The following is a 27,347-nucleotide window of genomic DNA, read 5'->3' on the forward strand; positions in this document are numbered from 1 at the left end:
CTTTCTTTGGTACAGGAAGAACTTAGTTGTTTCGAAAAGAAGTTCTCCGAGAACTTTGCCACCAGAAAGGTTTCACTGTCCTCAGGCTTCTGGCGACCGGGTGGGTGGGAAACAAGGGGAAGACGCCCATCAGGAAATAGCCCCAGAGACAGCAAGTTCCAGCAAGTTCCGAGAGACCCCGCCGCACTCCCCGGCCTCTCAGGGCTCCTGTTTCAGAAGAACCACATTCCTTGCTGCTGCTGTGGGAGAAGCCACTTGGAAAGTGTGAGAAGGTCGTTCCCCTTCATCTACTCCGCAGTTCCCTCTGTGAATTTCTGGTTCCGGGAGGGAGGGCAGATCTAGGCTCACATTTTTACGGCTGTCCAATTGGTCCACTTTTACCCCAGCTTCTCATCTCCTCCCCATCTTTCAGAACCTCCTTGCAAGTCCTGCGCGCGATCCTCACCTCCTCCGGGCTTGCAGTAGTACGGTTCTGGAGACGTTCTGGAAGGTTCCCAAGCCCAGCCCCTGGGAGCCGCCTAGACGCGGGCTTCCGTTCTCCCTCGGCCCTGCACGCGCAGCGCAACCTTCGCCCGGTCGCTCCTCGGGCACCAGCAGTTCCCTTCTGTGGCCCCGATGCGCGACCAAAAGCCCCTTCTCCCCCGCCACCTTCCCTTCTCAGGGTTTTGCCGGGTCCTGTCTCACCCTCCGCACCCCAGCTTTAAGATCCGTTTAGCGCGTTCTGCAGGTCTGGGATTACCTGTGTTTGGCAACAAGCCGTAATAAAGGGAGCCTCTGTCACACCAAGAACTCTCCCCTTCCCGTGCCAACTCCCTCTTGCCCTTTGTGCGAACACATTTCCAGGCCTACGTGCGTTCTTTTATTCAGTCAACAAACTTCGTGGGAGCGACAGGTGGAGCCGCCACCGAGCCCAGAGGCGACACTCGACGCCGACGCCGGTGTCTTCCTTCCCTGCGCCCCAGACCAGCACGGTCACGAGCACCGGTCACAACCTGGCTGAAGCCGGCCCCCACTCTCCTGCTTTTTATACTTTTTACCTAATGAAACCGTATCGAAGGATGAATTTTCAAGAAAACCGTCTATTCGGTGGGAGAGTGAATTAAACGTTGATCTCCAGTCGAACGTGGCGCTAGGGGTCCGCGCGCACAGGTGGGGCCTTCCGTGGGGGCCCGCGGGGTGACCCGCCCGGCACCCCAGCCCCCGTGGTGAGGACGAGCCCTCACTGCAGGCGGCGCGGCTTGGTGGGTCTGAGCAGGGGCGTCCGGGCGCCTCCCCGGCCCCCGCTGCTGTCAAGGCCACTGCGCGGGTCTGTTGGGAACCCATGCGTGGCGCGCAAGGCACAGCGCTTCGGAGTTGTGGGGTCGCCTTCGACCTTCGGGCTCGTCTTCTTGAGGCCGGGCTGACTTCTTGAGGCTTCCTGAGCCGCCGGCGGGCCTGGGAGGTGCGGAGAGGCTGGGGCGAGGGCTGGAGGTAAGCCGGGGAAAGCGACTCTCCCTCGGGTCCCACCGGCTGATAATAACACTAATAACTAACAGTAAGGATGGCGGCTAACCCTTGTCCCCCGTTCCCTGCCTGCCGGGCACTGGGTTCCCCTTTAACCCTCCCAGCACCCAGTGCCGAAGACACGCTCGAGTCCCCGTTACACAGGCAAGAAGTTTGCAAGTTGGTGAAATTGGGAAACTCGCCCCAAGACCCTTAGGAGGTGGTACCGGGCCCTATTTGGTTTTTGAACCACTAACCGTGTGGGCACCGGCGACCTTCTCCTGCCTGGGCCTCGGGTCGCGGAGACCCGGGCCTAAAAGGATTGGGTGCCCAAACCCTCCCTCTCGGCTCCTTGCCCCAGGCTTGGCGTGCCACCAAACGCATTTCTGCCCCCAGGGCCCGGCAGCCCCCAAGCTGGCGCCATCGGTTCCCCAGCGGCGCTCGGGGCTTCTCTGCGTAACCCGTGGGCGGGGCGGTGGGAAGGTCACGGCCTAGAGGGCACTTGGCCACGCCCAGGGCCACGCAGAACTACCAGACTCGACCCCAGACCGCCAGCGAGGAGGCGGGGGAGTCACGAGAGTGGGTTTTTCCTTCCCAGGTGGGTTTTCGTCTTCCTTCCCCTGGTGAACCCCAAGAACTCAGGTACCCCTGGACGTAGATGCCGGCGGTACTGCGACCCCCCAGTCCGCCTGCGGGCCCGCAGCCGCCGCCCCCTCCCTGCCGCCCGCCCTCGGAGGTGGAGGCAGAAGCTTCGCGGCCCCTCGCTGCCCCGCCAGCCTCCGTTTGCTCTCGGGAATCTTGACTCTGCGCTCCAGTTCGCGCCCTGCGCCCCGCACTGGATCTGCGCGCGAAAGGGTCGTGATGTGGCCAGGATGCTGGGCGGCACCTGCCTGGGGACAGGCTAGGGACGGGTGGGGAGGCTGGGCCGGGGCAGGACCAGCCCTCAGTTCACCCTCAGGTCAGAAGGTCCGGGCCCACTGGCCTGGGAGTGAAGGTGGGGGCCCCTGCGGAGAAGGACCCGCGGACTGGCGACCCGGGGACTGCGGTGGCTGAACGCGGCGAGCCTACGTGTGTCCGTTGGTGGCCAGCACGCCCCGCCTGCACGGGTGCGACAAGGCACGTCGGCGGCGATGACGTTCTCCGCGCCCTGGCCCTGCATACTTGGGGTGTCCACAGTGTTTCCAAATATTCATGGGAATGTAGCTAGTGACTGTCTTTCATCTCCAGTCTGCCTGAACCAGAGGCCTCTGCTCCTTTCGTTCGACTTAGAAGCAGTCAGGGCAGAAAGGCTAGAAAAACAGCAGAAACTACGAGAAAAGATGGAAGCGCGAGGGGACTCAGCTCTCATCCCCTCCCCTCCTCCCCACCCCCAGCATTTAGAAAGAATATTCATGGGGCGCCTGGGTGGCTCAGTCGGTTGAGCTTCCGCACAGGTCATGATCTCACGGTTCATGAGTTCAAGCCCCGCGTTGGGCTCTGTGCTGACAGCTCAGAGCCTGGAGCCTGCTTCAGACTCTGGGTCTCTCCATGTCTCGGCCCCTCCCCTGTTCATGTTCTGGCTCTCTCTGTCTCTCAAAAATAAATAAATGTCAAAAAAAAAAAAAATTAGAATGTTCAGAACTGCCTCCCCACGTGAATATCTGATTCCAATCCGAACTGTGATCTTACTCTGCAAATGCCCACCTACCTGTAATTTCGACAAAAAGTCGTTTAGGCTTAATGGCTGTTTTTTTCATATCAGAACTGAAATTATTTGAATGTGCTTTAAGTATTCATTGATTCCATATACACCGCTTGGTTCAAAGGACTTACATAGGTGATAGCTAATAATACCAACATTTGCCCACCCTCCTGCCCCAACCCCGCAAATAGACAAGAGAATCCAGTTTGAAATTCAGTTCAAGGCCAGTTCCCTGTTGCCCAACTACTTTCACACAATCAAGGTTTGTATGTCAGAATGGATGCTTGTAAGAGAAATACCTGGGTATAAACTTCATTTCTTACACTGCAGGAATATATTTATTGAAATCATTAATTAAGAACGTTTGGGGATAGTTGTGGTTGATTCAGCTAGCGAAATGGTTTCTATTCCCAAATACAGGCAACAGAACAATGAGATTAAGTTAAATTTAAAACATTTCCTTTGCTTCAGTTACCGTTATTTTCTATGTATAGCCATGTCCATATTTATAGACATATTTATGACCAATAGTTCTTAAAATTAACATGACTATTAATGTCAATAGTCTCTTGTATAAGAGACATTGTGCCATATTTTAAGCAGTGTCTATTTTTCCCTTAAATTTTACATCTTTTTGAGATATATACAATGGAAGCTTCCTAATGTACACAAAGTTAGAGAGATTAGTATAATTATCCTCCGTGTACCCCTCCGCCAGGCCAACCTTATTTCACCTTTAACCCTGTCACAGTCCTCTTCCTACTGGGTTATTTTGAATCAAAACCCAAATATCCCATCATTTCACCCATAAATATTTTTGAACATTTCTCTAGAAGATAGGAATCCCCTCCGTGTACCCACAATCCCATTCGCACACCTGAGTGACTCACTAATAGCATCAACATCTGAATTGTCTCAAAACTTGGTTGGTTGCACGCTAAATAGGGGCCAAACAATGATACAAATTAGGATACAAACGCGGGCTCTGCCTGGTGGTCGATACCATCTCCTGAGTCAGTGAGGTTTTTCCTCATTGTACTACATTCTTGTTGTTGCAGAAACCAGACAATTTGTCTTGAAGAACTGGACCTTCAGGGTCTTGTGGTTACTGGCAACATCTTTCTGGTAAGGTCTTCTCCAGCATGTCCTTATTTATTTAGACTTTCGAATGTTAGCAGATAATAGTATTTGTAGAGGGGCAGGGAGCAGTCAAGACGCCTTGAACAGTCAGCTGTTGAGAGAATACATTTTTATTAGGGGAAGCATGGGTCTGGGAAAGCTTATGGGAAATTTTCCTAAATCTACAGTTATTAAAAAAAAAGAGATTATTTTCTGCGGTTGCCTTAGCTAGCTCAGTCGGGGGAAGCATGTGACTCTTGATCGCGGGGCCATAGAGTTCGAGCCCCATGTTGGATGTAGGAGATTAAGTACTTAAAAAGAAAATCTTTTTAAAAAGTACATTTTCCATGTCCTTAGAGAGATACAAAATTACCAACCAAATATTTCTAAATCTAAAATTTCAGTCCAAAATTTGAAGCCGGTCTTCTTTTGGCACGAATGGAGTTCTTTATGCCTTCAGATTCCAAAGGCATTTTATGCATCAAAATTTTATGTTCTGTATTACTTTGTATTTTAGAATGAAAAGGGGATAACATTCAGTGAGGGCCAGGATAGATATATAATAGAGCGTAGGTTCCGTGCTCATGAGAAGAAAATTCACTTTGGGAGAGTTCTCAATTAAAGGGACTTGGGATGTCAAAGATATTAGATTGGACAGGAAAAAAATGAATAAATAAGTTTAATAAAAATGGAAAGTAACCATCTTTTTGGGGGGTTCCTATTACTTCAATAAGTACACACACTAAATAAAATTTCCATTTCTATTCTTCCCTTGCATTTTGAACTTTTATGATCTCATTTGTCTCATTCTGCAGTTATTTGCAGAGGTTTCTGCTTTATGCACTCTCTGGAACCCCTGTGAAGGTACAGACCAGGTCTTATCCATCTTTATAGCTCAAACAACTCCCAGAACATTGTCAAAAATACATGTGAAATTAACTTAAATCAATTGTATCTATAATATTGGTAAGTGTGTAAAAGGGTGTTCGTGGATCGGCATAAATTTTTTAATGTTTATTTTTTTTTTTATTTTTTTTTTTTTTTTAATTTTTTTTTCAACATTTTTTATTTATTTTTGGGACAGAGAGAGACAGAGCATGAACGGGGGAGGGGCAGAGAGAGAGGGAGACACAGAATCGGAAACAGGCTCCAGGCTCCGAGCCATCAGCCCAGAGCCTGACGCGGGGCTCGAACTCACGGACCGCGAGATCGTGACCTGGCTGAAGTCGGACGCTTAACCGACTGCGCCACCCAGGCGCCCCTAATGTTTATTTTTGAGAGAGACAGAGACAGAGCACGAGCGAAGGTTTGGCAGAGAGAGAGGGAGACACAGAATCCAAAGCAGGCTCCAAGCTCTGAGCTGTCAGCACAGAGCCCGACACCAGGCTCTAACTTGGGAAGGGCGAGATCATGACCTGAGTCAAAGTCAGATGCTTTAACCGACTGAGCCACCCAGGCACCCCCTGTTTTTTGCTATAATTTTTAAAAAATGTTTATTTTTGAAAGGGTGTTCATATATTGGACTCTGATTTGAGCTTAGGTGGAGCTAAGTATTCAAATTACCGACATTGTTTGAAAATTATTATTCATTTAGAATAGATAAGAGATTTTAGGTAAGGCTAGATAGATCTGTATGTTTGAATACCTTAATTAGTAGGTCGCGTTTCCTAACCATTTGTTACCTGCTTGGTAAGCAGTTGGTGTTTTATATAATGCTGTTGAGTATTTTTTGTTTGCTTCAATTTCCAGATTCATTGCATGCAGCACTTAATATGATATAATATATTGTATCTGTATATGTACTTTGCATTTAATAGCTTTGGAACTGTAATGCTGTAATAGATTTCCAATGGCTACTAAAACCGTTTAAATAACTCCTGCAAGGAAACAGCTTTTGTTTGTTTAAAAAAAAAGACAAAAATTAAAAAAAAAAAAACAACACCAAAACACCCTAGACTCCTGTTTTCTCAAGGACTAGTTGAGGATAGATGTCTGGGAGGACTGGGGTCCTTGGATGAAATGGATGTTGGTTCTGCCCCTTACCCGCTCTGTGATCTTGGGCAAGCAACTTAACCACTCAAAGCCTCAATTTCCCGTCTCTCCAGTGGTGGCAATTGTAGATTTCATTGTGAGGGTTACCTGAAATAATGCATATATAGTGCTTGGTACAGTGCTTGGTGCATAAATGCTCTAGAAAGGTCAGCTGTTACTGGGTGATGATAATAACTACGATGTGCCCCTGAGTATTGGTGGAATTTTGCCTGGCATTTTCTTTCCTGTGTCGTGATAGTCTTCACATGGTGGGCATCCTTTATTGCCTGCCATGCATGGGTGGTGTACCTGTTTCTTTCCTGCCAAGAGGTGCCCCAATGCAGGGCTCCTGCCACTGGGGTTCAGCCTTCTGGTGTGAGGAGCAGGCCATGTGTGCCATCACTTCCCAAGGACAGACGTGGTCAGGGACACCCTTTGGGCGAGCTCTCCCTCTTTACATAGAGCGTTGCCCTTGTCTACCCCTTGAGGCCGGCATAGTAACAGGAGGTAACCACAGAACCCCTCAAATTAGAATTCGTGCCTGTGGAGTAAGAGGAGCAGGCTTCTGTTGAATCAGTCACGTGCTTCGTGGCCTCCCAGCTTCGTTTTCACTCGATATGCAGGTTTATATTTCCCTCATGCGTCCAGAAAATACTGATTGAGCAGTTACTCGGCGTGTAAGTCTTTTGCTGGGAGCAAGGGATACCGTGATGAGGACGACGGGCGAAGCCCCGCCTCCAGGCCTCCCAGTGCAGCCGAGGCCACAGACAAGGGAGCGGGCAAGGACACGACCGCGTGACCGGGGCACTGTGGGTAAACCTAAGGTGTTATGAGAACACGTAGGAGGCATGAGGGCACGTAGTGCAGCCCTGCAGAGGGCGTCAGGTCGCTGCCATCGCTGCCATCGGAGGTGGGGCGACCCACGGGTTCTAGTTTGTCCTCATGAGTTCCAGTTGGTTCTGGTGGGTTCCAGTGTGTACTTGCCTTTCCCCCACTTCGTGTGCAGCCTTTCTTCCTGTCCGATGGCTCCGTCAAGCTGCGGTAACTTCCAGCCACCACCACCTGCTCTGGACTCCTTCACCCGCTCTCATAATTGCATAAAGTCTGGTCCCTGTAAGAAGTCCTTTCTTCACAGGGGTTCTGCTTCTCTGAATCCTAACAGATACACACAGATACACTCCCTGATAAGGGAGCATCAGGCAGGCTGACAGGCTGCAAACAACACCTCCCCCGCTCCGGGGGATTTGTGTGATATTCCTCGGGCACTCCTGGCTGCCCAAGAACAAAGGAAAGGGGTAAACAAATGGTTAAACTGACTGAGATCACAGTCCTGCAGGACCTAAGTCTCCATCACCCCTCCCTAGTGATGTGGGGAACAAAGGCAGAAGGAAACAGCAGATAGAACTCAATTTCCTTCTAACCTGCAGCCCATTGACAAATACTTAAGGCTGGCAGAGTAAAACGTTCTCCAGGAACTCCTTACTGTCTTTTTAATGCTTTGCTGGAGGGAAGAACCTTTACCTTAGCTTGACAATAGCTAGGCCTCCAGTATCCTGGGAGTCTTCTTTGGCGGATGAAAATCTCACTGGAAACTTCCCCTGGACTTTTCCTCCTCCCAGGCCAGCCCCATAGTATGAAAGCATTCTCTCCTCATGGTCCCGGGGCAGCTCTTCCTGCCCACCGGTCCTGTCCCCATGCTTCAATAAAGTCACCTTTTTGCACCAATTACATCTTCAAGAATTCTTTCTTGGCCCTTGGCTCCAGACCCCACACACCCCACTATCACCCGAAAACCTCATAAACTCCTTATGGAAATGGACCATATGGAATCCTTTTTCCTCTGGAACCTAGACCAGGGGTCATCAAATCTTGTTTTAGGCATCGTGGGCCATATGTCATCTGCCACTTTTCCTTTTCTTTTTCCCTCCCTCTTTCTTCTCCTCCCCTTCACAACCTTTCAATATGGGAGGCCATTCTTAGCTCACAGGACATGCAAATGCAGCCCATGGGCAGGCCATCGTTTGCTGCCCCTGGTCTATTCTAGACCAATAGTTATCAAAGAAATGCAACCTCACTCAGGGAGTGATATTTTGTTTTTTGGGCACAATGATTGGGAGGCATTACTGACATTTTTGAGGGGTGATATTTAGGATTGAGGAACATCCTGAAATAGACCAGACAGTCCTGTCCAAGGAAGAAAACCACATGTGGTATTTGATTTGAAATCCCCAGTATCACCCCTCCTGCAACGCTCTGCATTTTAGCTGTCACTGTCATGGTGTTTTACAGGTTTAAATGCAAGCATCTGACTAGTTCACTGTCTTCTGTGTCAGTCTTACCTGAACATATGGGAAAATCTTAACCGTATTTCTGAATTTTTTTCTGTGCCTCTTCCCTCCAGGGATTCCAAATACAAAGATATTAGATTGCTTAAAGTTGTCCCATGGCTCACTGATACTCTTAATTTTATTTCAGTATGTTTTTCCCTCTGTGTTTCATTTTGGCTGATTTAAAATTTTTTCTTATCTTTCATCCTGCAATGTGTGATCTGCTGTTAATCCCATCCCGGGTGCTTTTCACTTCATACATTATAATGTTCATTTCTAGAAGGTGCAGTTGGGTCTTTTTCTAGATCTTCCATGTCTCCAGTTACAATATTTAGTCTTTAGGTTCTGGAACATATGGAATATAGTTGTATAACTGTTCAAATGTACTTGGAGACTAACTCTGTAGTTTAGGTCATTTCTGGATTTTTCTGGATTTTTTTAAAATTTTTATCCTCACTATGTGTCAGATTTTCTTGCCTCTTCACGTCCCTGATAATTTCTGACTGGGTGACAGGCATTGCGAATTGAACTTTGTTGGGTGTCACAGACTATGAGTCTGGAGTTCTCTCTTGTCCAGCAAGAGAGCAGATGTAGGATTGAATATGAGAGAGGCCAATGTCCGGGAGGAGACAAGAGCCTTGAACAGGGGTTTCATATCCGCATTTATCGAGCGCTCAAGATCTTACATATGTGTTGAGTGTGCAAAAAACAAGATCTTACACACATAAACATGGAGAAGGCAATCAGACAGTAACCACTAACTTGTGTGTGTAAGAAGCAAAGGGTCTGGGGGGCAAGTGGAATTTGTGATCTGAGTACAATCGTATATCGGTGTCGAATGGAAAGTAATTTCCTGCAGGTGATATAACAAGTTCTCGTGATCCCATTATAATACCTTGCTAGCTAACCTTGGGTGCTTGCGCCCCATGGTGGCAGCTTTCCGCCCTAATCTTTTTTCTAACCCATTTATGTAAGTAGAACCTATTTCCCCACAGTTGGGTGCTTGATAGTTGTGTATGTCTGTAACTATTGCTGAGGTTCGTTCTGTCACACTGTTAAGCTGCTTGGAAAGGGTTTGATCTTCATCTCTTGCTTTATTGGGCGCTAAGAAAAGCACTTGATCTAGGACTGTTTTGTCCCCAACCCCAAGGCAGAATCTATTTGAGTACTCTGCCCTCAGCCTCATGAATGGAGGCTTTCCACTCTGGCTGACCGCAACAGGCACTATTCCTGACCCCCTGTGAACACCCTGCGCTTTCCCTTTAATCCTGCGTGGTTCTTTGCCCAGGCTCAGGCCGTCTTCCCACACGCATGCTCTCATCAGTACTCTGCAGGATCCTGGAGGGGATGAGTATTCCGGCCACTCTGTGCCGTGCTCCCCTCCCCACTACCTCTGCTGTGCACGGTCTAGCCACCTTAGCCTTCCTGGACTCCCAGCTCTGTCTTCTCAATACGGGGAGACCTCTGTGTGATGTCTCCGCCAGCTCCCTGTGTTGCGGCCAGGAAACTGCCGTGAGACAGTAAGCGAGGACAGTGGGAGGGCTCCCCTATTTGTTTCCCGCCTCTGGGGGATCACTGTCCTTTGTCGCTTGGTTCTAGCGTCTGGGAGACTGTTGCTTCATAGATGTTGTCTAGTTTTCCAGTTGTTTCAGGTGGGTAGGTGGAGGGGTAATTTTGGTCTCTTTTGCTCCCTTTTGGCGAGAGGTAGAGGTAGAGGGCTTTACCCAAGCCCTTGTACACCAAAAGCATGTAATTTTATTTTAAGTTACTTTCCCTTTAAATCTCATTTACCTTCCCTCTGGGACATTTACATGGATTGTTTAGAAATTCCATTCTTTTCAGGTTCTATCCTCGATTCTGTTGAAGTAGCCTATGTTAAGCAAAGGGGAATCCGATTCTGTTGAAGTAGCCTATGTTAAGCAAAGGGGAATCCGATTCTGTTGAAGTAGCCTATGTTAAGCAAAGGGGAATCCGGTGTGAGGAGTAGAATTGCAGCTGTCACACGTAGAGTTACCTTACCATTCACTGTGTGTAGGGAGACAGTTTGGGGAGGGAGAGGGGGTGCTGTTAATAATTACGTCAGGATCATGGTCCAAACGAGACTGTCCCAGGCAGCCTGGGACAGATTGGTACCCCACCTCTACTCTATGTCGCTATGCATCATCACTTAATTCCACAGCCTTTACTGAGCCCGCTCTGTGCCAGGTGCTGGCATTACCAAGATCAATTAGGCTGAGTCCTGCCTGAAGCAATTGACAAAGAGGGAGGAAGCAGTTTGTACGATCTGCTGTGATCCGTGCTCTGAGAGAGCACGAGGCACTGATGAAGGCCCAGTGGAGGGAACGTCTAACTCCAGTAGTGGTTAGGGCAGCTTCTGGAGGAAATTAATTTTTTTAATGTTTATTTTGGGAGAGAGAGAGAGAGAGAGAGAGAGAGAGAGAGAGAGAGCATGAGCAGGGAGGGGCAGAGAGTGAGGGAGACAGAGAATCCCAAGCAGGCTCCGCGCTGTCAGCACAGAGCCCGATGTGGGGGCTTGAACGCCCGAGCTGTGAGATCATGACCTGAGCCGGAACCAAGAGTCGCACGCTTAACGGACTGAGCCACCCAGCCGCCCCAGGAGAGGGGTCTTGAAGTCTGCTCACTGGGTACTAGGGATAAGAGGTCGGAGGGAAACAGTGTTCTATGTGTTGAGGCCAAGAACCAAAGGAACTCATGTGTGATTAGAGGGTCATTCTCATTGGCCACATGCAGGGCCGAGAGGAAAGGGGGGGTAGAAGGCAGCACTTACAGAAATAGAGTTGAGTATTTAGTGCTCACTTACACCATGCTGGATGCAGTTCTGGGCGCTTTAAACATTTTATCTTTACAGCAACCCAGTGAGCAGAGGTACTATTATTATCCCCATTTTACAGAGGAAGAGTCTAATCTGAGATACAGAGAGGGTAAGTACCTCACCCAGGGCCACACAGCAAGTATATGGTAGATCTTGGAACTGAATCCAGAGTCCCTTCACTCGAAACTCCTGAAAGCCAGATGCTAAGAAGCTTTATTATTCTAAGCCAAGCTGTGCTAAAGACAGTCCTGTGGGCAACCGGAAGCTTCTAAAGCATTTGAAGCTGGAAATTGCTTATCTCAAATTGGCATAAGAAAGCTCTCCCCTTGGGGCTCCTGGGTGGCTCAGTCGCTTAAGTGTCCGAGAGAGAGAGAGAGAGAGAGAGAGAGAGAGAGAGAGAGAGAGAGATATCGATCAGGACTGGAGAGAGAGACAGGAATAAAGAGATTTTTTCCCTCCAAACGGGGGTTGTCTTGAACATGTTACTCTGCCAATAAATGGAGTCCTAGGGATGGAGTGGTTAAGGTTTCCGTCTGAGAGCAAGTAATTAATTGATGGTGCGAGCCCCAGGGGGCTGGAGCCCAGGTGGAGGGTCGGGGTGGGGGGGTGGGGACAGGTTCCAGGGGGGAGGGGACACAAAGCTGGGCAGGATGAAGCGTGACAAGGCAGCTTGTCCGTGCCTGTTGGAGGTGCTCAGTTAAGCGAATCAAGAGCACATGTTGAAGTGAGCAGCTGAAACGACAGCTTGTGAGGTGAGTCCTCCTTTGTTGGGAGAGGATTAGTTCAGGATTCTGGCCACGGGAGCCCAGAAGAGGCGACGGGGAGTCTGTTCGTGCCTGTCACACGGGTTTGGGGGAGCAGTTCCAGCATCCATCAGGAGAATGGGGGAATGGGCGAGGAGACCAGAGCGGGGAGCCCGGCCCTCAAGGGTGCCAGGCCCTGATGGGCCTTCACCCAGAGCTGTTGTGACTTTCCGGGTCATAATGGTCCTAGATGCGGCAATCCTGGGGAGTCGTTATGGCAAAGGGCAGAGGTAAGCACCAAGCCCCAGTGCTGAGATGTGAAGGGGCTTCTCTGAGATACCCCAGGTCGGGTAGGGCTGGTGGAGGCGGGTGGAAGAAGCCACCTGCTCCTTCCAGGTCAGCAGGGACTTGGCTTCCGGGAGAGCCGTGTTCAGCAGCCTTGGGCTGCAAGCCTGGGCCAGAGTCCCGAGGACGAATGCCGGAAGTGAAAATCACAGCCACCCGTCACATGCAGACTCACAGATGTGCTGGGAAGCCCCTCCCGCCTCTCTTCTGCTCCAACTCCCCTCCGCCCCTTAATCTCAGAGGCCAAGGAGCCAGGAGGTGGGAGGAGTAATAATTCCAAATGAAATCTCTAGTGTATTCTGTCCATCCCACGGAGGGAAAAGCTGAGAACAGTGTAAGAATCTTCTCAGAGCTTATTTCTGCCACATCAGTTTGGGGTTCCTAGGAAGGAGCCTTTTCTGCATCAAACTGTTTCATCGTTGTGGGGATCCTGGCCAAAAATCTGAGATGAAAGCCACTGTAGGAGACTGGAAACCCTAACCCTTGATTGGTGTAGAGCAGCTGAGCCCTGCGTTTTGACACACGGATTTCCAGGAGCTCTCTACGCCGAGAACGATGGTCCCCCACTGGGGGCAATTTCGTCCCCCAGGGGACATTTGGCAATGCCTAAGGACATTTTTTTTTCCCCTCCTGTTTTTAAAAATCGTGGCAAAATCCACATAAAGTTTAGCATGTTGACCCTTTTTCCGTGTATCGTTCGTGGCATTAGGCACATGGACCCTGTTACGCAGCCGTCACCACCGTCCATCTCCAGAACCTTCTCCAGAACCTTTTCATCTGGTCCCTTTTCAAAAATGACTCCACATGCCTTCCTCCTCTCCAGCCCCTGGCAACCACCATTGTGCTTTCTGTCTCTATGCATCGGATCACAACCAGGGAAGGGGTGCTGTTAACACCCAGAGAGTAGAGGCCAGGGACGCCCCTCTGCGATGCAAGGGACAGCCCTCACTGCACAGCATCATGCAACCCCGAGTGTCACTGGTACCGTGGTTGAGAAACCCTGAGATCAAGTTCTCTGTTCGCAGGCTCACAGCTGTAGCATATCGGTCAGCAGGCATCAGTTTTGCCGCAGAGTTTCACCCAAAAGGGTTTGATTTTTGCTCTCACACGAGGCATCCTGAGTCAGCAACCCAGGCGGCGAGAAATGTGTGACTTTAATGCACGTTTTATGGGCCCCATCAAGTCACACGCCCATGCCTCCTTCCAGAGGAAGTAAGGAAGTGCATTTTTATTCTGGGCCCATCGGAAAGACAACCCCCACGAAGTCCAGGCAGTTAAAACTAAACTTCCTGGTGTTGCCGTCTGCTGGGTGTGCCAGTGGGCAGCAAGCCCTCCACGGAGTGCCCGGGCTGTGGGTCACCGGAAGCTGTGGCTGCAGGCGCTGGGCCCGGGGCGCTGGGCCCAAGGGGGTGGCTCCCTTCCTCCACATCTTATGTCTTCCTGTCCTGCTGTCAGATTGGCCTCTGCTCTCCTTCCAGATTTTCTGTTTGCTTCTGTTCCAGCTCCCGTTTGGAGCTTCAGTTGATCTCCTTCTTCAACTGAAGACCCACCTCTTTTTTAGGCTTGGGATTGTCTCCTTTTTGGCCTCGCATAGTCAGGTAATCCGGGGTGACTATGTTTGGCACATCCTGGTGCTTCCTGGGAGCTCTGTCTTTGCGACTTTGGCCTAAAGGCTTTTACATTACACTGACTTCCTTTCTTTTTTCCTTCTTTCTTTTTTCTTTCTTTCTTCTTTCCTTCTTTCTCCCTTATTTTTCTTTCTTTCTTTCTCCTTCTTTCTTTTTCTTTCCTTCTTTCTTTCTTTTTTTCTTTCCTTTTTCTTCTCCTTTTCTTTCCTCTTTCCTCCTTTTCTTTCTCTTTCTTTTTTCTTTCTTTCCCTTTCTTTCTTTCTCTTTCTTTCTTTCTCTTTCTTTTTTTTAAATAGACTTTATTTTTTTCAAGCTGTTTTAGGGTCACAGCAAACTTAAGTGGAAAGTACAGCTATTTCTCATATACCCTCTGCCCCCCGCACATGCATAGCCTTCTCCACTATCAACACCCCCACTAGCATGGGACATCTGTTACACTGGTGAACCTCCACCGGTTATCGTTATTGTATCACCCAAAGTCCCTAGTTTAGAGCGGGGTCCACTCTCGGTGTTATATATTCTTTGGGTTTCGGCAAATATGTGATGATACGTATCCACTTTATAGTATCATAGAGAACAGTTTCACTGCCCTGACAGTCCTCTGTGCTCTGCCCTACTCATCCCTCCCTCCCCCAACCCCTGGGGACCTCTGATCTTTTCATTGTTTCCACAGTTTTGCCTTTTCCAGCATACGGTGCAGTAGTCTTTTCAGATGGGACGGACGGGCGTCTTTCTCTTAGTCATATGCATTGAAAGTGCTTCCTTGTCTTTTCCTGGCTTGACAGCTCCTTTCTCTGTACTGGTTGAATCCTATTCCATCACCTGGAGGTATTGAAGTTTTCCACTCACCTGCTGAAGGATGACTTTGTTGCTTTCAGGTTGTGGCCACTTTTCAGAAAGTGATTTAGTAGCAACAACCCTGAGGCTCAGGCGATTTGGAGGAAATTTCAAATATTTAAAGGAGTAGGTTCTTATCCTCCATCCAATAGGTCATTGTTGGTTTGTTTGGTTGGTTGGTTTTTAAAAATTTTTTTTTAATGTTTATTTATTTTTGAGACAGAGAGAGACCGAGCATGAACAGGGGAGGGTCAGAGAGAGGGAGACACAGAATCTGAAACAGGCTCCAGGCTCTGAGCTGTCAGCACAGAGCCCGATGCGGGGCTCGAACTCACGGACCGTGAGATCATGACCTGAGCCGAAGTCGGCCGCTTAACCGACTGAGCCACCCAGGCACCCCTGGTTGGTTTTTTTAAAGCTTGGTGGTTTTTCATCCTGGCTGCACACTAGACTCACTGGAGAGCACTTCAAAATCCTCTAGTGCTGGGGCTCCTGGGTGACCCAGTCGGGTAAGCATCTGACTCCTGGTTTCGGCTCAGGTCATGATCCCACAGTTCATGGGTTGGAGCCCTGTGTCGGGCTCTACGCTGATAGCGTGGGACCTGCTTGGGATCGTCTCTCTCCCTGTCTCTCTGCCCCTCCCCCATGCACATGCACTCTTTATCTCTCTCTGTCTCAAAGTAAATACTCTGATGCCTGGTTCCATTTCAGGCAATTCTAAATTGATTGTTTGGATTTTTTATGTGCCACCAGGATTGGAAATCATTTTGCACAGAACTCATCCTGGGTGGTATCAATCTCCTTAGAAATCAGAGACTCTCTGTTTTGATAGGGCAGGTGATGACCAGGCAGTAACTCCTGGTCTTATAACTTTTTGCCTTTTCTCCATGATGCCACCTGGAACCGTAGGGACCTCAATTGAATCAAAAATGTATTCAAGTGTATGAGAAGATTTTAAGCTATTTTTTAAAAATCTTGACCTTGCTGGAGGTGCTCTCGAAACTGACTTCCCACAAGAGAGTAAAAACAATGGCTGTCATCACTTAGGGGCTACTATGTACCGTGCATGGAACTGAGCACTTTATGTATAATATTCAAAATTCTTTTTTTTTTTAACTCCAGTTTTCATCCATTATCAGTGTGACAATTCATGTGGAAGCCTACATAAAGTAAGAGAAAGTGGTTTTTTTTTTTTTAACCTTGCTATTCAATGTGGAAATTTGTTTTTCTAAAACCAATATGTATTTTCTATTGTTAACTTTTTAAAAGATTCTTAAATGCAGGTGCAATTGACATAACATCGTGCTCGTTTCAGGGGCACAGTGTAATGATTCGATATTTGTATATGTTGTGAAACGATCCCCGCAATTGTCCCGTTGATATCCACAGCCATGCGTAGGCACGTCTTTTTTTTTTTTTTTTTCTTGTGATGGTATCTTTTGGTTCTTGACATTAACGCATGAGACTGATATTAGCGTCTATGTTTTGCAGCCCAGGAAATGGTGGTTTAGGAAGGCTGAGCAAGATCACACAGGTTGTAATTCACAGACTTGGGCTTCAAAGCCCCATCCAAAAATTCAAAACTCTTTTTATTACGTCACGCAGCATAAACTTGAGGCAGTTGAGCACAATTTGGAGTCAAGATTTTCCCGCCAAAATAGAAGTACTCATGTTTGCATTTCTGAGCAGAATGTTTATGGCTTCCTGTTTACTCAGCACCTCCAGGAGCATTTTGGGCCCTCTGACAGCAGCCACGTACTGAGCCATGATGTTCACTGGGTGATAGTTTTTCCAGGCTTCCAGCTTCCCTAACCCTAGTCTATGCTGTTTTAGCCTCAGAAGGCATATCCCTGATGTGGTTATTTCAGATACAACTCTAGAAAACCCTTCACAGGAAAAAGTGTTAACTATTATGCCCTGCACTTATATTGAGGGATAGCCTCTAACAAGGTCCAGGGGCAAAAAAATATATGAATGAAAGAATGGGCATTCTTCAGAGTGGGCGTGAGAGTGATTTTCAGAGGAGGGAAGGAGGAGGCTCACGTGCCTACTTGGGGCAGAATAATAAGGAGCAGGACTCAGTAGTGGAGACCCCAGTGGTGACTTCAGACTTTGGACAGAAAGGACGGGGGCTGTGGGTGGTGATTTGGTATAAAGGTTGGGGGGTTGGAGGGTAGAGGGTTGGAGGGTTGGGGGGTTGGAGAGTTGGGGGTTGGAGGGGAGGGGGTTGGAGAGTTGGGGGCTTGGGGGGAGGGTGTTGGAGGGTAGGGGGTTGGAGGGTGGAGGGTTGGAGGGTAGGGGATTGGAGGGTTAGAGGGTTGGAGAGGAGGGGGTTGGAGGGTAGGGGGTTGGAGGGTTGGGGGGTTGGGGGGGTTGGAGAGTTGGGGGGTTGGGGCGACAGTGTCGGAGGGTATGGCGTTGGAGGGTGGAGGCTTGGAGGGGAGGGGGTTGGAGGGTTGGGGGGTTGTGGGTTTGGGGAGTGGTCTTGGAGCTGTGTTTGCATAGCACCCACACCGTTTCCACTCCCATTGTGTATTTATTTGGGGTGACTTTGGGAACAGGTCACCGGAATCTCTTTGAAATTTGTTGGGGTCTCTCTTCTGGTGACAATTCTTCTCCGGTTTTCTTTTTCCTTATGGGCTTATGTCATTAAAAATCCCCTTCACAGTTTTGGAACCAAATAGACACAAAGAGTTGTGTTCGGTCTCCCACATTTCTCCATAGGACTTAGGAGTCTCTCGGTCCTGCTCTGTATGTGGATATTTGTGTATTTCTCTCTCTCTCTCTCTCTCTCTCTCATCAGAAATTCCAGTCACAGGCCTTCATGGGATTGTGTTGCTGACTTCGGGAATGTTTGGACTGGGCTGGAGTGGCCAAAACATGGTATGTTCTGAGAGGTGAGTGCACCTTGTTAGGAAAGTGAAGTGTCCACATCACATAGAGTCAATGGGGCTTGAACAGGACACAGAGAATGAGGTCAGGGATAGATCAAGGACAGATGCCTGAGGAGAGTGAGGCCACAGAGTTCAGGATCCAGATACCATAACCACATCGAGCACCTCAGCGACTCCTGTGCGTGGCCAGCAGGTATGGAGTGAGTTCAAGGCTCAAAGCCAGGCCACGCTGGTTTTAAGTCTTGAGGCTGGTGTGTATGTGAGTGGAGTCCAAGCTTCAGGGAGATGGGGTTTGAGGGGAACCACCACACCCAGCTTACTCCAAGGATCAACTCTAGCAGCCTTTGGAGGACTCTGAAAAAGCTCTCAGTGGATTCGTTTTTGGTGAAAACTGTTTGGTAGAATTAAAGCAGGTTGGCTAGTTGGCTGCCTCTGCCCCAGAAGCCCTGTGCTAGGGAGTGAGCTGGTCTCCTTGACTCCCAGCGGTATGATTTTCTGGGGCATCCGACTGGTTGATTTGCAGTGACGTGTATCTCCATGTGGCCAAAGGGCCTTGCTTAGGTTTGAATCAAAGGATGTTAAAGCTGAAAGAAATCTAAAAAAATCTTCTAGTTGAGGGCTGGCAAACTGGATTCATTGTGAAGGTCATCTCTGACAGTTGGTAGGGCTGCTGAGAGCACGGGGTGGGGTAAGACCCTTGAGTCTCACCTAGATGAGAAAAGAACCATGGTGTAATTACTGGCAAATTAGATGCAAGAAACACGGCTTTGCCAGGAATGGAAGGAAGTTACGCTAAGGGTGTGGGGGAAAAAAGATCAGACTGTCATAGACATGGCAGGATGCAGGTGTCCCAGCAAAGTTGGTAGGAGAAGTGAACAAATAGGCAGATCTAGAAAAAGGATCCATAGCAATGTAAAATACCATAGCTTTCATCTGAGGGACCTATTTCCTGTTAGGTCTCCCACCCCCCCCCCCCACCCCGCCCCGCCCATGACCCTGCTCTCAGCTGGTCAACTCTCAACACAAAATCACCTGCTCGCTGGGGTTTGTAGTTGGTTTGAGCCACTGAAACAAATACAGTAGGTGGTGTAGCTTATCAGACGTGTATTTCTCACAGTTCTGGTGGCTGGGAATTCCAAGATCAAGGTGGATTCAATGTCTGGTGAGTGTTCTCTTGCTGGTTCATAGACCATTCATCCTCTTCTCGCCGCTTCATATGGCGGAGGGAGCTCTCGGGGGTCTCCTATAAGAACACTAATCCCGTGCATGACAGCTCGGCCCTCATGAGCTCCCCAAAGCCCCACTTCCTAATGCCATTTCGTTGGGGGTTAGGTTCCAACAAATGACCCTCCTGACCTTATGATGCAGAGTGGCAGGAAGTGCCCAGGTTTTACTCCCTGGCACGGGGAAAGGGTGGAGGCGGGCCTGAGGGACAAGAGGGCAGTTCTTTGGGACAACTGGTGTATAATCTGTTGGACCATCTGTGAAGTTCAAGGCCATGCGACTCTTACTGTTTATTGAGCTTTGCCCTTGTTTGCCAACAATGGTACGGGGATTCAACTTCCTCTGATCTTCCTGAGCCCCCTCCTCCACCATCTCCCCTGGGTTCCACCTGCCGCATTTCCTGTTACTGAGTGTCAGTTTGTTTTTAAATCTCATGCAGATTCAGTTTCCACGACCTGCTCTGCCTCCACCACACTGAGGGCCCTGAAGTTAATTTTCAGATAGACAATCTGGAACTACCTTTGAATTCATTCAAAAAGAGGACCAGGTCGGCTTCCAGTCCTTTGTAGAACTGTCACATTACGCCTTGTTTTCAGCCAGGTTGCTGTGCTGCAAGGATAGAAAAATAAATCCGGTAATAGAAATAGCAGTCTTTTTTAAAAAAATGTTTTTTATCTATTTTTGAGAGAGAGTGGGGGAGGAGCAGACAGAGGATCGTAAGCAGGCTCGGTGCTGACATGGGGCTTGAACTCATGAACCACGAGATCCTGACCTGAGCTGAAATCAAGAGTCAGATGCTGAACCGACTGAGCCACCCAGGCGCCCCTAAAAATAACAGTCTTAATAACTTATTTATAATGTATCAGCTACTATCTAAACCTTTAAATATAATTTAAACATAACTTTCACTAAGATATATAATGTATATACTTGTATATATCATTTCATTCAATCTTTACGATAACCCTTTGGGGCCAGGACTATTGTTAACTCTAATCTACTGAGCCTTGGGCCCATTAAGTAGCCAAAGGTTGCATAGTTTGTAAGCAGTGGGGTTCAAAGTGGAGCCCTGTTCTAAGAATGTGCACGTTGGGGACGGTATGGTGAAGTCAGTGTGACCACAGGAGAAATGAGGAGAATTGACAGGAAGAAGCTTATACTTACAGGTCTTGAGGCGGGGGGGGGCGGTCACTGCATGCCGCACAGAATCATGGGACAACCAGCAGGGTCATCTGGGGGCAGAAGACAGGAGCAAGGGGAGAATGTAGGGCATATCTTTTTTGTTTTTAATGTTTGTTTATTTGTGCAAAGGAGAGAGAGAGAGAGAGAGAGAGAGAGAATCCCAACCAAGCAGCGTATTGTCAAGTGCAGAGCCTCACATGGGGCTCGAACCCATAAACCATGATCATGACCTGAGCCGAAATCAAGAGTCATACGCTTAACCGACTGAGCCACCCAGGTGCCACTAGGGCCCAGCCTTTACTGGGATTTCTGGTGGATGGGCAAGGCAGGGCACAGTAAGCAGTTTGGGCCTGGCTAATTTGAATAATTTGGGGGGGTGTTGGGCTCTAGACTGGTCTCCAGGTGTCTGGTACCTGGCCCTGGGACGATTAAGGCAGAGGAATATTGTTTCCTGGGGTGTAAGAGCCACTTCAAGGAAGGACGGCTCTGGGCTGGTTAGTTTGCAGTCCAAAGGTTGGGCCCTTTGCTATCACTAAGAATTGATAGGACCTAGGACAGGCCCAGGCGCTCTCCTTAGTTAGCATGGCTTTTGATGAGGTCAAAACATCATAATATTCAGGAAGCAGAAAGTACACACGATACAGACCTCAGTTGTCTGGCTGCAGGTCTGGAGACTAATCTGCCTTCGGTGCGTCCCAGGAGGGTGGCCTGGGTGTGCACACGCTCATGGGGCGGGGGCCTGCTGCCCTATAGACCGTCACAAGCGCCCCGATGGGGCGCTCAGTTGCAGAACGAGGGGAAAGCTTTCTCACCAGGACTGAAGATTTTTGGAGCCGACCCGGAGCTCCAGCAGGCAGATGCTGGCAGGTAAAGGAAGGGCATTCTGGGCAGACTAGTGCCTCTGGGTCTGGGTCAGGCAAGGGCTGAGAGGCCTGGAGAGTGTTATAGGGGGTGAGGAGGCAGAGAGAAGCCTGTGGGCTGGGGTAGGGGTAGGGGGTAGGGGACTGTCACTGAATGCCAGGTTAAAGAGTTTTAGTTTGTTCTGCCTGTCAGGAGGAATAATGCAAGAATGGCACACCCGGAAGGGGCACGAGCGAGAAACCTGGTTCATGCTTCTGGTTTCATACAGGAGGAAACCGAGGCCCAGGGTCACACGGGTGACAAATGGCCACCGTTGCGAATCCGTGTACAGGACGGAGTTTGAGGACCAGGCGGGCCCCTGTGATGACCACTAGTGGGCAGGAACTGGGGACCCATGGGGGATCCAGACTGGGGCCAGGAGGCTCATGGGACACCATTTGGAACTAAGGAAAGAAACTGAGGCAGGAGCTGCGTCGTACCTGGTTGTATGAGGACAGCGAAGGCAGAGGCCCTGGCGGCGCAGCCGGGGAAGACGAGACAAGAGACGGAAGACACTGAGAGCATGTGGCCCCAGAGAAGCCAAGATTTAAAGGAAGGCTCGAGGAATTTCAGAGTTTGAGCTGGTGGCTCTCATTGCTGCAGAACACCTGACTGCCGGGGGTTGAGGGGAGGAGGGAGGAGACCACACAGGGTGGGGGGGCACAGAGATCTCCGGGTGTTGGCGAGAGCCCGAGAGGAGAGGGAGACCCTGGAGGGAGAGGCAAATCCAGGACTGTGTCTTCAGGAGGGAGAAGTGAGTCTTGTTCGGTTTGGGGGAATGAGCTCATCTTGCATATGGGCTTAAAGTTTTCTTTTGCCTTCATCCCTGATTCTTCCTGTCTTTTATCTTTGAAACAGGGACCAGAAAGAATTTGTCGTAGGTTTATGAAGATTAATGGGAAAATGCACTGGGTAATGCTGAGTACGGTGCCTGAAACATTAGAAACACGTTAGTTAACACAGGGTAGTCATTTTTAATATTTTATTGCTACACATTCATGAAGGGCTCACTCCAGAATCTTGAGAAAAACACTGCTTACCTTTTAAATCCTGGTATCTTACGTTTATCACTTTACGGCGGTACGGTTGATAAATAAATAGGATTTCACATGTTTTGAAAGATTGGGCTGGAAAGAGGCCCCAAGAAGCATCCTTTTTATCGCTCCTGTACATGTGGAAATTATACATTTTAATAATTAAGTGCTATTGTATGAGCCAAATTCCCTCCTCATTGGTGTTGGTGGGAGTTTCCCTCTTGGGAGAGAGAATTTGGTTTTGGACTTAGTACTCACATCTGCAAAAGGAGTTGAGAGGAGCTGGGACAGGACATTTTCTGATAAGCAATTTGTTTTTGTTTCTGTTTTGTTTGTTTGTTTGTTTGTTTTGATCTGTAATCTGTAATCCAAGATTAGGGTAACTTTTGTTATTTATTAAAAAAAAAAAAAAAAAACTTGTCCATAGGCTGGAATGATCTTGTTCAAGCAAGGATAAATCAGAGATGACTGACTTTTCTATTGGAGTCGCCCTTCTCTGTGCTTTTTGGTGCAAACTCCATGTAAAAGGGCTGAAAAAAGGGGGTAGGAGTGAGGTATGGTCAGGAAACCAAAGGACAAACTCTTTCTTTTTAAGGAAGACACCTGTGATGCCAGCTAGTGAGCTCGGCCACATGGGGCGGAAAGGAATTAGTTACAGTCCTAAAAGAGGGATAAATGCATCTGGTGTCAGATTAACTCCAACAAACAGTCTTGCTTCGTCCCAAATGCTCTGACTCAAAAGCATGCTGATTTCAGCACGAGAAACAGATGCGTGAAGACGAGGTCTCCATAAGCAAAGTGTGGTCGTGCATCTTAGGTGAACATAAAGCAACATCAATAGGGCTTAAAAACACGATGGGGAGTGCAAGGATAAGAAAAAAAAAGACTTATGATAGGGTGCTGTTATGTAATTTAAAGCCACACATGCACGTGCGATAGCCCTATTTTTTTTTTTTTTTTTTAAGAAAAGGGATTACAAATTTTTTTTTTAGTGTTTATTTTTGAGACAGAGAGAGACAGAGCATGAGCAGGGAAGGGGCAGAGAGAGAGGAAGACACAGAATGTGAAGCAGGCTCCAAGCTCTGAGCTGTCAGCACAGAGCCCGACTCGGGGCTCGAACTCACGAACCGCGAGATCGTGACCTGAGCCGAAGTCAGACGCTTAACCAACTGAGCCACCCAGGCGCCCTGCCCTACCTATTTCTACGGAGACACATCATTTAAGGACATCTGTGTAATGTGTGAGACAGGTTGCCTACGAGGAAGGGGGGGAGGGGTGTGGGGATCAGAAATAAAAGGAGAATAAAACAAGAGAGGGGCTTTGCACAGACCGATAATGATAACGTGCTGTGGATTCACTCTGGTTTTATTTTATTATTTTTTTAAACTGCGATTGTAAAAAAGACAACTCTTGTAGCCGGTGGTCTTCTCGTCGTGGCCGGAGAGTCAGTCTGATGCAAAGGCGAAGAAATTTCAAGCAGACGTGCTGTCCTAGTGGCAACGGGTTCCAGAGGTTCCTCAGAGCGCTTTGGGGCGGCTTCCAGAGGAGAAACGAAGGAACTTTGGTTTCTGCCAAACGTCAGAAGCAGGGCACCGCGTGCAGCGGAACTCCAGGGGGCGCTCGTCACAAAAGCTCCTGCTTTTTCGGGGGCTGTTCGGGAGATTTTTACCACTTCTGTTGAGACCTCGTTCTGGTGGAAAAGTTATTTTGTGAGGATGAAAACAAGCGAGGTGGGAACTACCTCATGGCGTTTTTTTACATGGAGATATTTCACAGGTGAAACACCTTAAATATTTTGGAACTCAGTTTTTTTATTTTTCTATCCTTAAGATGCTGGCTTCAACCACAGCATGTATATTGGCCTAGGAAAGTTCTTCGAGTGAGTTTGAGTTTTGATCTCCTGTGGACCCTCTTGCTCCCAGGGATTCTCCACATGTGGTCCTTGGACCGGCAGTACCAATATGGAACTTGTTAGAAGTGCAAATTCTCAGGCCCCACAAGGACCTCTTGAACCACAAATTCTGGGGCAGGGGCCGGACCATCTGTGGTTTAGCAAGCCGTCCAACTGCTTCTGAGGCGGTCAGAGTTCTAGAACCACCGATCTAGACCCCGGTTTTATAAACTTGGCTGTACGGGCTTTCCTCGTTGTAACCCGCCAGCTTTCTTGTAAGCTGAGGAGTTTTTAAAAACTCCTGGGCCAGACCGTAGGCACTTACACCAGAATCTCTAGGAGGTAGGGTCCAGATAGCAGTATATTTTAAGTTTCCCCAGATGGTTCGAGTGTGCTGCCGAATCAGAGAACCATTGGTCTACACCTCTCAGGGCTTCTCAACCCTTAACACTCACTTGGATCAGCTAAGATCGTGATAAAATGCAAGTTCTGATTGAGCAGGCCTGGGGTGGGGCCCAAGCTCGTGCGTTTTTTACAAGCTTCCAGGGTATACGGGATGCTTCTGGATTGTCACCCAGGCTTGGAGAAACAAGGATCTAGGGAGCAGAGGAAAGGGCATTAACTGAGAGTTAGTAGATCCGGTGTTTGAAGGTGGAGGAGGGAGGACAGTCTTCCCACTGAGATGGCACTTTGAGACCAGAGGACAAAGCAGGCGACTCCATACGGCACACACAGGGTTTTGTTCCGGATAACTTACTCACAGGGGGGATGGGGCCGGTGACAACCCAGAGCTATACCACTGTTCTGCACAAAGACCGGACCTTGGTCCACAGATTTTGTAGGGCAAGGAGACCTGCAGAAGGGAGGGGTAGTGGGTGCACAGGGTTCACGTGCACCTAATTGTGATCTGTGGCACCATCCCTGTGTCAGGAAGAGGCAAGACTGTGTTATTTTTCACAAATTTATGGAGGGCCAAAGGAAGACTCCCCCCATCCCGGCCTTGGTGGGTATTTCTAAGGTATGTACATTAATCCCCAGGCGGCCCAGAACAAATAGCCCCAAGAAAAGACATGACCAAGATGGAGGGCCAAAGATGGGGTTGGTATGGGGCGCCTGGGTGGCTCAGTCGGTTAAGCGTCTGACTCTTGATTTCGGCTCAGGTCGTGATCTCAGTTTGTGGGATCGAGTCTCACATCAGGCTCTGCTCTGGCAGCTAGGAGCCTGATTGGGATTCCCTGTCTCCCTCTCTCTCTCTGCACCTCCTCCACTCATGCTCATGAGTGTCTGCACTCTTTCCCTCTCTCTCTCTGAAAATAAATAAACTTAATAAAAAGATGGAGTTGATATTGTCAGCACTCCTGTACCTGGCTTCCCAGTCATGGTTCGCCTTTATCTGGCCGCCATCTTGCTTGGACTGCCACCTTGGTATTCTGGGTAGGTTCTTACCTACCTCAGAGGGATGTTGAGAACACTGAATGAGTAACGCAGAGTTGTTTCGAAAAGTGAGTGCCTGTACCCCATGAATTTAGAGAGAGTGTGGATAAACCCTCAACATTTTAACTCGTTATTATGAGTACCTAGAGCACATGATCCTGGCCTTCGTTGTATAGTAGCAAGAAAGCTACCTTATAAAAGACACGTCTCTGCACTTAGAAATTGAGACCATTTAAGTAGATAATAGTAGGGGTCATTGACAGCAAAATTATTGAAGGTACGGAATGACTCAAGTTTGGGAAAATGCTGAGAAAGCAGATACAGAAAGAGCAAAGAAGGCTAAAAGAGAGAGAGAGAGAGCCCTTGATATTGATGGGTGAAATGAGATTACGTGTTAGATCATTTATGGGGTATGGATTCTGCAACACTCATGTTGCACTCGGGGGTGATATGCTCAGTATTCAAAAAATATTTATTGAGTGTTTGCACTGGATACTCTTGTGGTCACTGGGGAGAGAGGCAGAAACTAATCATTCATGGTCCACAAGGAAACTATAGGAGGATAAGAGGTCATGAAATAAACCAGTATGTACTTTTGAATTTAACATTTCATTATAAAATATGAAAAAAAAAAGGTCTCGCTCACTAACAGCGAGGAAAGCTGTCCCAACACAATACTTCGTTCATGCACAAATCAGAATCAGGGAAAGTCAAAAGTCTCAATTCTGGCCGCTTCTAGTGCATTGGCCACGTTTACCAGACATAGGGAGAGGAGCCAGGCTCCCATACGTGGGCTAATTTCTTGAACTCACTAAATGGTCTTTGTGTAGTTTACTTATAAGGATGCTTTGTGACACTCCCTGAGGACAGATGCTCAATGAACCTGAAACAGAAAAGCACTGACTCTGACTCAAAACAAGAATTTCTAAGATTCCTAGAGGAAGAGGCAGGAATGGAGCGTAATTCAACCATACCTTATGGCCCTCGGCCTCTGCCCCTGAACATGGGTTGGAATTATTACGTGGCCATTTCCTGTTTTATTTATTTAAGACTTTGGGAACAAATGACTTAACTCCGTCTGGGCTTCAACGTCCTCACCCAGGAAATTAGAGGACCGGGCAGTCGCCAGATGCTCTTTAGATGTGACATCTTGGTATCTGTGATATTAAATTTGGGGGGGGGTTGTCTAATGGAGAATATAGGGGGTGGGAGGAAGGGCATGCGGGGGGAAGAGCTTATTAAAAGTCTCGTTAGACACTGAATTCTAAGAATGGCATTTTGTAATAATATATGTGGGCAAAGTTTAGGATCTTACCTGACTATAGCACCTGGTGGAATGGGTGTGTTAAAAATAAAAATGAGATCGGGGCGCCTGGGTGGCTCAGTTGGTTAAGCGTCCGACTTCGGCTCAGGTCATGATCTCACAGTTTGTGAGTTCGAGCCCCACGTCGGGCTCTGTGCTGACAGCTCGGAGCCTGAAGCCTGCTTCGGATTCTGTGTCTCCCTCTTTCTGCCCCTTCCCCACTCACGCTCTGTCTCTCTCTCAAAAAGAAATAAACATTAAAAAATTCTTTTAATTAAAAGAAAGACCAAACAAGACTTTATTTGAACTTATTCATGATGCCGATTCTTCTCTTCAATTTGAGCGTGTTAAAGCCGTTGAAAATGTGCCCTGAATTGGGTCTGTCTAGGCAAAGTGGAGGTGGAGGCCGTGTCTGATGAATTTAAATAATGTAGCTAATTCAAAGAGTGACTTCCTTCA

The 27,347-nt window shown here is 48.4% G+C and overlaps 1 long non-coding RNA gene across 1 annotated transcript; it reads left to right on the forward strand.

Moving 5' to 3' along the window:
* Positions 1-1,989: 1,989 nt before the first annotated feature.
* LOC132663916 (uncharacterized) lies at positions 1,990-17,924 on the forward strand. The gene is made up of 3 exons (XR_009603319.3): positions 1,990-2,080; positions 4,222-4,288; positions 17,830-17,924. It is a non-coding gene; the product is annotated as an uncharacterized LOC132663916 (long non-coding RNA).
* Positions 17,925-27,347: the final 9,423 nt, after the last annotated feature.

The sequence above is a fragment of the Panthera onca genome, chromosome D4 (assembly GCF_046562875.1).
Source record: "Panthera onca isolate mPanOnc1 chromosome D4, mPanOnc1 haplotype 2, whole genome shotgun sequence".
In the NCBI taxonomy this organism is placed as follows: domain Eukaryota; kingdom Metazoa; phylum Chordata; class Mammalia; order Carnivora; family Felidae; genus Panthera; species Panthera onca.